Source organism: Hyaena hyaena, unplaced genomic scaffold (genome assembly GCF_003009895.1).
Source record: "Hyaena hyaena isolate Hyena2069 unplaced genomic scaffold, ASM300989v1 scaffold_140, whole genome shotgun sequence".
Taxonomy (NCBI): Eukaryota; Metazoa; Chordata; class Mammalia; order Carnivora; family Hyaenidae; genus Hyaena; species Hyaena hyaena.
Genome location: NW_024080772.1, coordinates 3,003,997 through 3,020,365, shown reverse-complemented (window position 1 = coordinate 3,020,365; position 16,369 = coordinate 3,003,997). Strand labels below are relative to the sequence as shown.

Below are 16,369 nucleotides of genomic sequence, written 5' to 3'. Positions count from 1 at the left end.
TCTAGTATTCTCTTAGAATACTGAGAAAGAACCACTTACTCCCCAGCCCCAGACTATTTATAAAGTCATAAATACTACTTTTGAAATGCCCACTATTTCTGATTCCCTTTAATTTCTACTTTGTTAGAAGTGAGGCTTCATGACAACGAGAATGACCTCTCTAACTTCAGATCTTAACCACTACAAAAGATGAACTCTGGACTCCAGTCAGGCCAGCCTCCACTGCTGGACCTTCAACCCTCAGCATTCTCTCAATTCCTTTACCAAGTCAAAGCCTACTATTCCTCAAGAGCTAATTCAAGGTCTGGGGCACCTGGGAGGCTCAGTCAGGGTCCGACTCTTGATTTTGGCTCAGGTCATGATCTTACTGTTCATGAGATGGAGCTCTGCTTTGGGTTCTGCATGGAGAGCGAGGAGCCTGCTTGGGATGCTCCCTGCCCCTCCCGGCTTGTGTTCTCTCTCAAAACAAATAAAATTAAAAAGATCTAATTCAATCTAACTCTCCCCCTTACTCTGCCAGCTCACTACAATGCTTCTCTACTGTACACTCATCTATGGTTTCTGTGGTACCGGATCATACACTAACTTTCTAAATGTGAGCATAGAGTGCACTCATCAGTTTTTATTCCAATGCTGTCAATAGCATGCCTTGATCACACAGTATTAAATATTAAATACGGGTCTTATCTAAGATTAAGGTTACATACATTTAACAAAACGACACTTTCTTTAGAACATTTAAATACAGGGGAGCCTGGATGTCTCAGCTGATTAAGCATCACACTTCGGCTCAGGTTATGATCTCCTAGTTCATGAGTTTGAGTCCCACATTGGGCTCTCTACTGTCAGTGCAGAGCCCATTTTCGATCCTGTCTCCTTCTCTCTACCCCTCCCTCTTCTCTCTTTCTCAAAAATGAACATTAAAAAAAGAATATTTAAATATAAACACCTTTAGTCACAATTTCAATGATAATACATTACAGGACAAATTTTTTTATAATGTTTCTCTTTGCCTAAACTCTATTCACCTGTCAAGTCTAAACAAAAATCAGTTTCCTATCAAGTCTTTCCTAATTTCAGCTCTTACCAGTGTCCATCTCTAACCTATTAAAATATAAGTGGTGGGTACAGTCTACCTGAATTACTATGGAAACTAATATGGGAACCAACATATTGTTTTTACTGATGAAACAGGTTGTTAATTTCTTTAACATAAACTAATTGGTGAGGCGCCTGGGTGGCTAGGTCAGTTAGGCATCTGACTCTTGGTTCTGGCTCAGGTCATGATCTCACGGTTTATGGGTTCAAGCCCTGCATCAGGATGTGTGTTGACAGTGCAGAACCTGTTTGGGATTCTCTCTCCTTTTCCCTCTCCCTCTCACTGCCCCTTTCCCACTCGCATGTGGATGCTCTCTCCCCACCCCCTTCAAAATAAGCTTAAAAAAATTAATTGGTAAACTACTTGGAAACTTCATCTGGATTTACTATTATGAATCTATTGTGCTTTTTAAAATTCTGTTCTAGATAGGGAAGCAAGTAAGCCTTAGTATGTAAAAAAGAATATGCAAAGTAATTTCCATGCATTCCCACCAGGTGTATGAAGTTGCTTTCCTGAGCAGAAGCATAGAGTGGCCAAGTGGTAGATCGTCTGTAATAATGACATCTAAGGACAGTCTGCAAAAAAATAGGGCTACAGCTGGTTGTCCAGCTTTGAGGAACGCTGGCTCACTGGTTGAGAAGCTCAGTCAGATCTGCTGGCCCGGACCAGTGGTAATTGGCACAGCAGACACTGACTAACACTCCTTTTGCTACAATTTAGTTCATTGCTATTGTAAGTCACCAATAACTTCACACTCAGGCAGAAAAATATAGGAAGGCCCCTGTGCCTTGACTTCTGAGGTCACTGCTAAGGTTCATGTTTGCCTAGGGCAGTTTTTCTTAGTTTGGATAACAATACGCCTTCCCTTCAAGGCCTAAGCACACATAGGCTCTAACACCTGACTGTGGCACTGTGGGCCATGTTTTCCTTATGTGACCTGCTCCAGGTCCTTTCAAACCTATGAGGAAATGGGAGATACAAATCATAAACTATGAATACAAGATTTAAAAATTTTTGTACAACAGACTCCAGAGTTCTGTCACAAGTTCCTACACAAAGCCCCAAACTTCTTTCAGACTACATGTATACAGTACAAAATTACTCCAAAGAATAGACAGTGTTTGGCAACATATCCTACCACTTCAAAGAAAATAGCTTTAGCCTACCAATAAGACACACAACTGTCAATGCAAATATCTCCCATTATCATCTAAGAAACTGTGTAGCACCCTCACAGCTTCAAATGCTAGGTGTTTAAAAGTCTATAATACTCATTGTCTGTAAATTCTTTTAACACCTGTTCTGTGCAATAAGGAATTACAGACAAGATGTTTACTTCACAGTACTGAAGTCTTTGTTGGAGAAGTACCTTAGTCCCCATAAACAGGCCTGTAACACGAATAAGAGAATAAAGACCAAGAAGGGCACAAATAGGACACTTGCTGTCCCAAGATTTAAGACAGCTACTATTCTCATGTAAATTTTAGAATGGAAAGAATCTAATACCATAGATTACTGTTCATTCATTATATCCAAATGAGACTATAACTGGAATAGGTACTTTATAAAACAAAACTTGAGAAATAAATGTAAGTCAGTGGTTACTTTAGTTTCTCTTTCAATTGCCATTTCCTCTGAAAAAGACAACTAAGCCATAATGAAAAGTATTTGGATGAAGTTATGACAGGATCAGCACCCTCAACCGGGCGTGCTGAGTGTATGTATCTGCTCTGACAGATTCTCTATGTTGGTAATCTTACCAAGTCGGAGAATACTTAGAGTGCGCTTTACGTGTTCAAATGTACTACTTGTGTTCAAATGTACTACTTCCGTACAGAGGAAATGAAAGCCATTGAAGACACATATGCTTTCCTCTCCCACATAACTCTGTTAGGAGAAAGCAACATAATGTTAGAAACTTCCTCATATACTTTCACCTTGTCCCCCTGCAGTGTAGAGGAACCAGCTGTAACAACTGTGCCAGGACGTGCTTTGCTCAGTCCAGATTCTATGATAAAGTGAGTTTGGGTGCAGTTAGCAATCCGATGATAACTGTAGGGTGCCTATGTTATGAAATATATATAATGACATTATACAGAAGTGAGATTTATGTCACATATAAAAATATACTCTGCAGGGGTGCCTGGGTGGCTCAGTAGGTTAAGCACCTGACTTCAGCTCAGGTCATGATCTCAGTTCATCAGTTCGAGCCCCACGTCAGGCTCTGTGCTGACAGCTCAGAGCCTGGAGCCTGGTTCAGATTCTGTGTCTCCCTCTCTCTGCCCCTCCCCTGCCTGCACTCTCTTTCTCTCTCCAAAATAAACAAACATTAAAAAATATATATTTTTTGCAGAAAAAAAGAGAGAAAATGATTCATTCAGAAAGCTGTCCAGCCATTTCTCACCATTAATAAGTACACAATTTCAGTATTTAGTTTCATGTTCTTGTGGGACTGATTTTTTACCATCTATTTGAGAAAAGTAAAGGCACATGAACTTGGTTTGCATGTGTGTGTGCAGAGGCACACACTAGCGAGGTCAGTGTTATTTTAACAATACCTTTGCAATACTCAAAACAAACATCAATTCATCTAAAAACAAAGTAAGAAAAGGTCCTACCAAGTGGAAAACAATACAGAGAAAGTATTTTTAATACAAAAGAAAAAAATCTGTAAAGCTAAAAGAGAAAAGATACAAACTTTTATAAATAATGGAACGGACACACACCCAGAATAAAGGAGAAACCAAGTAAAGCTTTTTTGGACAAACCCAAAAAAGAAATCTACCCATAAAGAAATTGTATATTATATAAAACCAAAAGACAGTCATAAGTTCCTGTTAAGATGAATTTCTGGATTCACGGATCCAGAGGGTTTAGATTCCGGCCAACAAGTAACTTGCAGGAGAATAAATTTTGATGTTCACATTAACAGGAAACTGTAAAACATATTGCTACATGCATTTTGCATTTGCACTGAAATTCTTACAACTTGCGTCAATACAACAGTAAAAGGACAGAAAAACTGAGTGTGTATCAGCCACACGGGGACTCGAGCCTCGTGAGGGAGCAGTGCTGGTGTCCTCTACTGTTGCTCTGTAGCTCTCGCTTCTGCCTTCAGAGGGAAAGCTGACAGAACGTTTGAATGTATGTAACAATATTCTTTGCAATCAATGTACAGTCTACAGAAAGTTCTCACTCAAAGGCCATTCCATAAATTTTACTTACATAGCTTCTTCCACAACGCCGAATTCTAAAATAAACATATTTTTAAGTGTCACAGTTAAAAGCATGTTACTCTTAAGAAAATAATATAAACATTATAATGACATCAACACTTAGGCAAAGACAAGGCTTTTGAATGAGTAAAATATACCATGTATATAATTCTCACTCCCCTAAGAAAATGATAATCTAAACAATACTAGAATACATATTAATGGCGTCACAAGACCTGCAGCCATGGCCATCCTGGCCTACCTTACACACTAGTGGGCATTCATTATAGCTGGTTGGCATTAGACAAACAGTAGATAGCCCCAGGGCAAGAGTTTCCTCCTACCAAAGGCAAGTAGTACAGAGACGCCCTAGGTTGCAATCATTGTCTCCTTAGCACTCTCAGAATCTGAAACTCACAGAGTAGGAAAGTACTGATAAACTGGGGAAACCCTAGATAAGAAACTCAATTCCATACTGGTTTTTTACATGATCAAATACCAAGATCGTGTTCATGTAAGATAAAAATAATATGCTTTTGTTAATGTCCCTTATAAAAGCATAGGTAATCTAAAAAATAAGAACAACAAAAATCAGCCTTACTTCTGTCCTTTGGTAATTAAAAAAAAAAAAACTGTCTTAAGATAGCATTGGTTATCAAATGTCCACCTGCCTTATGTTGGCCCTGTAGCACTGCCACCAATCTCTCCTCTGTTGCAATGAGTGTGTCCGTGTGAATTAATATCTGAGTGAACGCTAGACTGAAGGTGGTGGGCCATTACTAATCAGAGGTGCATAAACCAGCATATCAAGTGCATATGTATAAGACGCTGAAAACAGATCAGCTACAAAAATTTGTACAAACCCTAAATATACTGAGTACCTGTAATATTCACGATGGTGACCTAGGGCCTCAAATACAAAAATAAACAAAACACAGTATCTATCCCAAAGGAGCTCAGAGTCCAAGGGAGAGATAAAAAACAAAAACAAAAGAGATTATAAAAGAGGATGAGGGAAGTGATTAAGACAAACGTATAAATGAGGGTAAGAAGAGGGAACCCCAGTAACCTGGAGAAGCCAGGAGATTGTGTGAAGTAGAATAGTCATTTGAACTATCTTGAAGGATCACCAGGAGCTACCCAGATGACTGGAATAGTTTAGGAAAAGGAATAGCATGAGAATAGTATATTCAACATGGCTGGGCTGAAGAGAGGACGAGATGTCACAGAAAGAAACAAGTCCAGAGAGGTCAGACAGACAGGGACTGAGCTTTGGGCAATGGTCCACTGACTATGTGACTATTTTGTTAAGCACTGCAGAGGACATAATTTCAACTGTCTTATAAGAAACACACTGGCCAACCTCCATTCAGAGCTGAGGTTGCCTTTGCTTCACACAGGAGGCTTCACTCAGTAGGCTCCTCAACAACTCTAAGAGAATCCTATTAGTAAAAGCCCCTGGCGCCACACTTAAGCTCATGATACAAGATATCTGCAGAACAGATACTTTAGAAGTATCTCTTATAAACTCTGTGTGAACTAATTCTTACCTGAATCTCAGCGAGTGAAATCCCTTTTATGGAGAACGGGTCGAAGACATGCAGTCTCTCTAGACCTTTAGAGTTGAGACACTCTAAATCACACATAACCAGATGTTCTGGCCTCTAAGGAGACTGTCTTTACTGAACTGCTCTTTCTCATTCTGCTGTCAGCCACTGTGGAGGAATGCTCTGAGGCTATGTGTGACATTTAACATATGCAGTAAGGACGCTGGTCACAACAGTGCACAATGTCTTCTGTGAGGAAGACATTATATGCTAGGCCTATGCTGAAGGCTGAGGATTAAAAGGGTCAGTGAGACAGACTTGATTCTAATAGACAAGAGTGTGATAGTTAATAGATGAAATAGACAAATGATAATACAATCAGTAAAATGTCTATGCGAGGCAGGCAGACGAGGGAAAGCACTCATATGGGGAACAAAGAAGTCTAACAGCTGTGAGGGCTTCCTGACTGAGGCCAGGAGGGACCATGCCCTGGCAGGGAAGGCTCTGAGTACTGTGCACTGTGGGAATGGGAAGCGCTTCAGGAAGGCCAGGACTAAAGGGGCAATAAAGGAAAACAGAGAGAGGCCAGAAAGCTAAGCAAGGACCAGGTCATGGAGGGCCTGGAAAATCATGCTTAAAATAAGCAGATGGTTAAAAAATGTTTATTTCTTGGGGCGCCTGGGTGGCTCAGTCGGTTAAGTGTTCTACTTAAGCTCAGGTCATGATCTCACGGTTCATGGGTTCAAGCCCCGTGTCGGGCTCTGTGCTGACAACTAGCTCAAAGCCTGGAGCCTGTTTCAGATTCTGTGTCTCCCTCTCTCTCTGACCCTCCCCTGCTCATGCTGTCTCTCTTTCTCAGAAATAAATAAAACATTTAAAAAATGTTTACTTCTTTATTTTGATAGAGAGCACAAGAGGGGGAGGAGCAGGGAGAAAGAGAAAACCCCAAGCAGGCTCCGTGCTATCAGCACAGAGCCTGACCCAGGGCTCAATCTCACAATCATGACATCATGACCTGAGCCGAAATCAACAGTTGGACACTTAACCGACTGAACCACCTAGCTGCCCCTAAAGAAAGCAGATTTAACCTTGGAGCATTGTAAAACCAAGGACAAGTTTCGGCCAGGAGCAGACACAGTCAGATTTGCACCATAACGTTTATTGAGTGCTTGCTCTTTTCTAGACACTGCTAAGTGCTTTGTGTACTGTACGGAGTCCTTAAACAGTCCTACAAAGTAAGCACTGTTATTCCATTTTACAGATGATGATGTAAGGCTTGCTGAGTGACACTGCTAATTCCAGTGATGCCAGGGTTCTATCCCAGGTCTTCTGACTCTGGAGCCTGAGCACCTAACTTAGTGTGCTGCCACCCTCATTTAGCAAAAGGCTGGGCATTCCAGTACAACATGGAGAAAGGACTTGTTAAGGCAAGCCCAGAACTAGGTCAACCAGCTGAGCCGCTATGCGGTAACTCGGGGGACATATGATGGCAGGGAAAATGAAAAGATAAGAATGAATTTGAGTGAGAGTAAAGAGGGAATCCAAAGGCCCTGGTTGGGATCTCACTGCATGTGTGAGAAGCTGCGGCGGCAGGGGGGAGGAATCCAAGAATGACGCCCAGGCTGTAACTTGAGTGACTGAGTCGATGATAAGCAGCAGGTAAGGCGAAGGCTCCACAAGCTAGATTCCTAGCTCTGCCATTTCAAAGGTGGAAATCTTGGACTATTACTTAACCTCTCTGTAGCTTGATTTCCTCATGCATAAAATGAAGATGATGATAAAACCTCCTCCTCTAAGAATGAGATGATTTAGATCATGTGAAGCACTTAGAATAATCCTGGCACATAAGTACACAATCTCAGCTATTATTACCATTATCCTCATTACAGTGCCAGCATCTGGTGGTGGGGAACAGCAGTGTAGTGGAAATGACAAGTTCCACTTTCAACACTGAAGTGCCTACAGCACCTCCAAATGGCAAAGGTCACACGTATGGCTCTGCACTAAGAAAGGGCTTTAGGAACAAAAGATTTAGACTCAAGCCAAGAGCATATGGAATGATCATTTAAACCACCGACCTAAGTGACATGGAGTGGGAGAACAAAGGAACCCGAGAAGCCTAATAAGGGACACAGATAGTTAAGGGACACCCCGGAAAAAAGAGTCTGCAAAAGAGTCTTGAGAAGTGGCGAGATGTAGGAGAAAACATGAGAAGCCCAAGGAAGAAAGTATTTCAAGAAGAATCTACAGTGCCAGCTGTTGCTAGCAGGAGAAGTAAGATATGGATGGAAAAGTATTCAATGGATTTAGTGATAAAATCTTTGACCTAATGGTCTATGTGACATGGCCACTGTTGTCCTTTTAGAAAGCTAAGAAGTAAAATGTATTAGAGCAGCTATTAATCACAGGTCCACTATGCTAACTAAGTCCTATTAGAGAGGACAAAGATACTCAGTTCAGATGACTGCCAGCATGGAAACAGGGATGGACCCTTAGAAGATCAGTATTTGGAGATTAAAGAAAAGACCAAAGCACTACAGGTTTTAGCCCAGACAGACTTAACTAGAGGCATAATTCAGAAAGCACAAGGCACGGTTAAGAATAGTCAATGAATTCAAATACGTTGGCTCGTGTGGCATGAAGGAGGTGGGGGAGGATGGGGGTTCTGAGTGGTAAAATTTAAAAAGAAGATTGTAACCGTATTATAGAAAAGTCTGACCAAGGAATATGGAAGTGATGCAACTATTTAAATGCCTTTCTTCCCTGGAAAATGCCTAATTAGTCTTTAATTCTCAGCTCCTATGCCACCTCTTCAGTGTCACTTTAGGTAAAGATGAACTAACCTTTATGTCCTGAAGATACTTTCTATCCCCATCTTAGGGCACTGCATCATGAGGTTTCCTAAACTGCATGAGCCTCACGGGAATGGGCTATGTCCTGGAACCTGTGTCTTGCAGGCCAAACAACGTATGTGCCCACGAAACATGTTCTGAACAAATAAACACATACACAATTATACTGGAGCAGCATTTGATGAAGACTGACTGAGAGCTAAGCAATATGGATTAGCAAAGAAGAAACCAGAGGCAGACCAGTCAGAACGCTGGGAAGTAAAGAGGAGAAGTACTGGGATCCCACCTATTCAGGCCATTGTGGAAACGCAGAAAGGTGGGATGTCTCTCTAAATGGCAGTAGCAGTAGAATTTGGTGGCCGATTGAAATAGGACAGAAAATAGGAATACAATTTTTTTAAAAACATGTATACCCTTTGACTCCTTAATTAGACTTGGAAATATATCCCAAGGGAATAATTACAGAGATTTATGAATACTTTGGTGTTATTTATAAGGGTGGTAAACTGGAAACAATTTTAACTTTGAACAATGGAGGACTAGTTAAATAAATAGTGGTCCTTCTATCTGATCTATGCATACATTACATATACTTATAAAAATTATGCAAGGATAATGAAAAAACATGAACATTATAATAAGTTTTAAAAATGTTTCTAAAAAAATATGATCAGACTTAATTTTGTTTGCTATCTATGAATACATGTGGAAAAACACAAGGTATACCAGGCCCACATCAGGTATTTCTGAGATGTGACTGTCCAGGCTGTAGGTACCTTTTTCTTCTTTATAATTAGCTTTCCAATTTTTTTTATAATAGATATATTGTTTTTATAATTTAAAAAATCCCATTTTTACAGGAAGTGAGTTAGTATTGAGAAAAATCAAGTCATCAGGCTATTTTTTTGAGGCTTGGTGGCAAAAGAAAATGATGCAACCACAATCTGAAAGAACAGTAGGAGTGTCACGTTTCTTTGTTTTGCCTTAAGGACTAGAGATATGAAGAAGGAGCAGATAAATATAGGAACCAGAAAAATGGCATGCTTTACAAAAAGGAAGCACTTGATGTATTTTTCCATTTAAACAAAATGCACAGTATAGCCAAGGATACCAGGGAGAAGTCTTGGAAAGAGAAGAAACAGGAAAAAAAATCCTACAGAATACATTTTTGTAGCACCTGGCACAGAAAAACTGTTAACTTACTACACAGTGAGAAGAACACAGGCTTCGGCATCAAATGGAGCAGAGCTGAAATCGTGTACCACTCAGCAGCTGTGACCCTGGGCAAGTCGCTAAAGTGAGCCCATCTCCTCAGGGATGGCATGCGGCAAAGCACTGCCTCATGCAGTCATGGGAATGAAATGATCTGTATGACAGTGACTCGTGGGGTAGACATGAGCTCAGGACCCCACCACTGGACTTTTATTCATTCAGCACCTCTGAGCCCAGACCTGATCATCTGTTTTCAATAGCTCCCTGGGTGTTAGTACTGCGTGGGCAGGGTAGAGAAACAGGTGAACCACTCGGTGCCTGGCACGTGGTAGGTACTTGTTAGATGCTATTTTTACATAGAGAACGAGGGCTTCTGTCACTTTTCATTACCACAATGCCAAGACCTGTCCTAAATGAGCAGCTCAGATTTTCTGCTACATAAGGGAGCTAAAATGAACAAAGAAAACAACAGAAATAACATTAAAAATCTAAAGGCATACCATGCATTCAGAGATTCAACTTGAAAGGCTCCAAAGGTCCTTGACATATAATCACATATAATTTTGCTGAGGAAAATTTAAACCATTTCTGCTTCATGAGGTGTAGGACCAAGTCATTTAGTTGATCCACATGCTTTCTCACTGTTCAGTACCCAGGCTCATTTAGGTTTGTTGTATTCTATTCATCACCATAAATAGATAAAAACATTGTTCTTTGTAAAACAGTCTCAGAGCCGATTGCTATGCTACAGAGATATTTGCAAATTTGGGGAAATGGAAAAGGTTTCAGAAAATATTCTAGCAAATGTCAAAGATCTACTGTATAATTACATTTTTTAAACATAAGGGAAAGATCTTATCCTTTTTCATAGTTTCCAGCAATAAAAAGTCACATGAAAAGGTCAGAGTGCATGCATGGCATTTAATGCATCCAATATTTCAACAGTTTTTCTGTCTGCCTTTCTTCCTGGCCTCCTAGAATATGCTAGCTGTTAGGAAGGGTCACGGAAAGGCAACCCTGGGGGAGGCTCACTGTTCATCAAGTAGGATAAATGCAATGTGAGCAACAGAGAGCGATGGCTCTGCTGGCCATCTTTGGCCCCCCAAAGATGCCTCTAAATACATCCACTAGAGGCAAGAAACAGAATGGATTGTTAGTTGTACATGGAGCAAAAAGTCCAAGAAATTAAAACACTCTGAAAACACTGAGGACTGAGCTACCTATGACTGGTGTACTGTCCAAGTGCCAACTTTCTTGGATCAAATGAGAACTATCATAGGCCAAAATGAGGGAGCCAAACACAGGACTACCAGATACTACATATGTAATCTTGGGGGCTCAAGTATGCAATTCTCTCTCCTTGACTACAGACTGAAGAGATCTTATTGGATGTGCTGATCCAAATGACCCAGTGGGAATTTATCTTTTCCTTAGTGACTAACCCTATATCTCCTACATTAGTAGAAATAAAGCATCTTTCATATTTAGAACATAAACATAAAAGCTAAATATGGATTATCTTGGAATTTAAAAACCCAAAACTTGAGGTGCCTGGGTGGCCCAGTCAGTTAAGCGCCTGACTTGGGCTCAGGTCATGATCTTGTGGTGAGTTCGTTCCGCACATCAGGGTCTGTACTGACAGCTCAGAGCCTGGAGACTGCTTCGGATTCTGTGTCTCCCTCTCTCTCTCTGCCCCTCCCCTGCTCACACTCTGTCTCTCTCTCTCTCAAAAATGAATAAACATTAAAAAATCATTTTTAAAAACCCAAAACTTAAATAGATCTATATGATGTTTTAGAGTCTTACCACATGAGCTGCTGCTTGAATGACTTCAGCTAGAAATGGACATCTAAAAACATGACTATTTGGGGGCAGGATTTAAGTTTTTCAGCAATGGCTCCAAACAACCTTCTTATAGTCTATTATTCTATAGTACAAGTCTTCAGCTCAATCACATTCATTGTGCCTAGTTTACTGCACAGCCTCATACTGGCCCAAACTCTATGCCCTTTCTTGACTCTCTTCCTATCTCATCCTCAGCCTTCTTTGTTTCTGCCTCTCCAAATCACATATAGTCTTGAAAGTCCAAAGAGGAATTAAGCTTCTTAAAGAAGTGAAGTGTTTCAATACTATATGATCTCTCTTTACTGAACACTACTATAATTATTCAAAATGTTTATATGCTATATACCATAAAATTTAGCATGTAATGTACTATTTTTTAAGATTTTTCTAGGTGTATTCCTATCTACCCAAGAAGACTGTAAACTTCTAGGTGAGGTCATATTTTATTTTTTTAATGTTTACCAGTTTATTAAAGGATATGATAAAGTATACAGCCAGAGGAAGAGATACATAGGGTCGGGGAGATCAGGGAGGGTCCCAAGCATAGCAGCTGTCCCTGTGGAGATGGGTCAGTTTTATTTCCAGTATATAGATGTGCTCACTAAGCAAGGTCATTTTTTAAACAAGACATACCCTCAAACAAATATGAAGTGTTTTGTACTCACTCCCAACCACTGTAACCTAACTTCAAGTGTTTCAAATGTACACATTTGTGCCGCCTAATGGTGAAAGTAATTACTGCATGGTTACAACTTAGTAATTGGCTTATAAAACACTGAATGAAATAAAATAATGGTGGGACCAAATCTTTATTTAAAATCAAAAAAGAAGAAAGCTATTGTTAAAAATGATGAAGCACCAGGGGTGCCTGGGTGGCTTGGTTGATTGGGTGTCTGACTTCAGCTCAGGTCATGATCTTGCAGTTTATGGATTTAAGCCCCACATTGGGCTCTGTGCTGACGGCTCAGAGCCTAGAGCCTGCTTCAGATTCTATGTCTCTCTCTCTCCCTCTCTCTCTCTCTCTCTGCCTCTCCCCTTCTCATGCTCTCTCTCTCTCTCAAAAATAATAAATAAACATTAAAGAAAAATTTTTTAAATGATAAAGCACCAGAGATGATAATATAACTAACTTTTGGTGGGAATGAGTTACAAGTTTAAACTTATCTGATAAATTTATTACAGCTGTCAATGAAAAAAAAAACTTTTTCATGTAAAAGCCTTTTTTCTCTAAGCTAGAAAACTTTTGCATGTGGGTTAACATAGTACCAAAAAAAACCCATATAATCACATACTGAAAGGTTGTGATTAGAAGTAGATCTGAAATCATCCATGATAGACAGTCTGTCAGTGTAATATATACTTAGAAGAACATGCTAGGACACTAGGCTTGTCTTATTTTTCAGATAAAAGGCAAAAAAAAAATTAACCATGTACAGCACTTTCCATACCCTCAAGAAGGTTATGGTCTAATAAGAGTATAAAGCAAGCACATTAATGGTGAAGTTTAAGGTATTCAGGGGAAATCTTTTGCAGTCACCACTACAGGAATAACACATCTGTATAACATTATATAATGGGTGCTATATTTCACGGTATGCATGTGTCTTCTAAATGTGCCTAATCTCCATGAACTATACTCTGAACAGAGGTGCAGAAGCTACTTTTCCATGTTTTGCATTTTCATTTATTCAGTCTTTCCCGGTAGAAGTTCATCCTTAGTTTCTTGATGTCCTAAACTTCTCATGTGCCCATTACTGCTGATTGCCAAAGAGATGTCAGCAACACTGAATTTAGTTATATGTGTGAGGAGTGAAGATGATACTTTATGGTAATTCTTTTTACCATGTGGTTTCTAGGATTCCACTGGAATAATTTATATAGTCATTTGTTTTAACAGAGAGCTTCTTTTTCATATAAGTGATTATCCAAAGCAAATCTCAGCGACCTAAAGATCAGAAAGTTGGGCCTGGCCTTTTCAGAGGCTTCAATTCATTTCTAAGATCCTCCTATCTTTGATGAAACTTTTGATGTTTACTTGATACCACCCCTCGTCCCCCAAAAGTAGAGTTGCCCTTGACTCTCCCCTCCCCTGTCATCCTAGGCAGAACCATAACCTCCTCCTTTGGGACTACCATCCCTCCATGATCTGGCCACTTAGCTGCTGCTTTTTTTTTTTTTTTTCTTTTTAAAAATCTTTTTTGAGTAAAACCATTCAGGTCACTATTAGTAGAAAAGTGCTTTGTGGAGACTTTGTTAACCAAGATCACACTACAAATACAAGAGGCATGGGGAGCACCTGGGTGGGACTCAGTCAGTTGGGCGTCCGACTTTAGCTGAGGCCATGATTTCACCGCTCCTGAGTGTGAGCCTCATGTCAAGCTCTATGCTGAAAGCTCAGAGCCTGGAGCCTACTTCAGATTCTGTGTCTCCTACTCTCTCTGCCCCTCCCCTGCTTGCTTTCTGTCTCTTTCTCTCTCTCAAAAATGAAATATTAGAAACAATTTTTTAAAAAAGAACATGGGATATTCAGTCAAAGGAACCAGATTTTAATAACTCTGACAAGCTTCTTCACCTCAATTTCTGCTTCAGTTTTTTCCTACAAGTTAAATATTAATAATGTTAACTACTATGTATGGTTATTGTCAAGATTAGTTGACCTCAGGCATATGAAATACTTGGCTCAATGGTACTTACTAAATGCTCAATATACGTTAGTTTCTGTCATATTTCTTATTATTACAATGTACAAATTCTATTCTGGTTTTCTAACTGAAGTAAATAGAACCATCTAACTGTGTTTCTCTTTTTTCTGATATGGTGGGTGGGGAGAATCCATTGCCCGTTCTAGCAGGAAAAATTACACACTGGTTCTTGACTAGTACTCTGAGTGATGACTAAGTAACACACATTCCCCAAAGTTATACATCAGCTTGCTTCTGAAATATTTTCAAGATCTCAGAACAGAAAGATCTACAGATATATCCTTATCCACTTAAATAATCTATTATCCTGCCTACATTTAGGAAGATTTTTTTTAGCAAAAGATGTGTTCCAACAGCATGCTTGTATTTACAGAGAAATCCATTAGATGAATGTGTTCCATGATGTCAGAAATACCTTCAAAGAAATCATTAAATACTATAAGCTATCAGATTAGTGAGGAAATAGAAAACATATTATTGAATGAGAAGGGTGCGCCTAAGCTGGAGGCTACAGTCAAGTGGTACCACATATTAAAACAAAAACAACAACAAAAAACCCATCACCACTTTAATGTCTTGGTGCCTCCCTGTCCCATTTGGTAGGCAGGAAGAACTGTGGTCTCCAGGAGTTTCGCTGGGTAGACGGACACTCGGTCTTCATATACAGTATGACCGTCAAGCCCATAAATCCATTTCACATTAGTTATAACCACAGAATTTCAAGAGTAAGCCAAACTAATAGGAACAACATTTTTGGTTTACTATACCAATGTAATTTTAGATTGACTATGTTTTTTAAAATCATGGGTATTTAGTTGTAAAGATGTTTCATCCTGGCAGAGTTCATTAACTAAGATTAGACTTTGTACCTTAAAGCACATTTAACCCTAAAGGAACAACAACAATGCCATTAGAGAAAGATAAAAGAACTTCATACCTTTTCTTATATAATGATTCAACAACTTTCATGTTAATCCACAAGCAGTTTTACGACAATGCAGCAATAATCAGATGAAGATAATTTGTCACAGATGCCACCATCATACAATATGGCTTGGTAGAAATCAGGGTGGAGAGCAGAAATACATAAACAAGATTTTTCTTCTACTAGGTGACTCTGGGCTTTAAATCCTTCTTATAAGATTCACTTCAGCATGTTTCTGGATAGCTCCTGTTCCATATATATTCCTAAGTGTTATATGTCTCTACATATGTATGTATCGATATACTAACAATACAAATATGCAGCAATAAGATGTACAATTGGTTTTTACATAACAAATATGAAAAGTAAACATTTAAATGGATGGGATATCATCAATGGAATCACCTTGTCCTGATATGCCCATAAACAGACACAACTCTTGAGGCCATGTGAGGTAGTAGTATGAGCTACAAAGTAGGAAGCAGAAGAAAGAGGTTCTATCCCTGACTACAGAAATTTACTAAGCACCATGGATGTCAGTTCTACTTAACTATAGATTGGAGGAAGCAGTCAGTACTTGCCTTCCTACCAACCAGAATCATTTGCTGGAATGTGTGGAATAAAGAATGCAAAAATATTTTATAAGTTTTAAAGAACAATAGTGTAAGTATCAAGATGCTTTCAAAATAGTTTTGCTACTTTGAGAAAATTTTAAAAAGAGAAGGATAGTCTAATTATATTATTTTCTGTTATTCCAAGAGGAGAAAAATTTTTTATAAAGATATCTTTGATATTTGATAAATAATACATAATAAGGCAGTTTAGTGCATGGGGTCAACTTAGTATAAATGACAGTATCTTGTATCTTGAGAAAAAAATACGCAAGTGCTTTGTATATTCTAAAGGGCTACATATAAAGTTTAGCAACTGTTGCCACTTACATAAGAACACAGCCTTTTTATGGGTGCTTAC

The 16,369-nt window shown here is 39.3% G+C and overlaps 1 protein-coding gene across 7 annotated transcripts in view; it reads right to left on the bottom strand.

Moving 5' to 3' along the window:
- The window catches only part of LCLAT1 (lysocardiolipin acyltransferase 1), a 176,323-nt gene that overhangs the window by 49,133 nt on the left and 110,821 nt on the right, over positions 1-16,369 (bottom strand). The gene's annotated exons all lie outside the window — the stretch shown is intronic.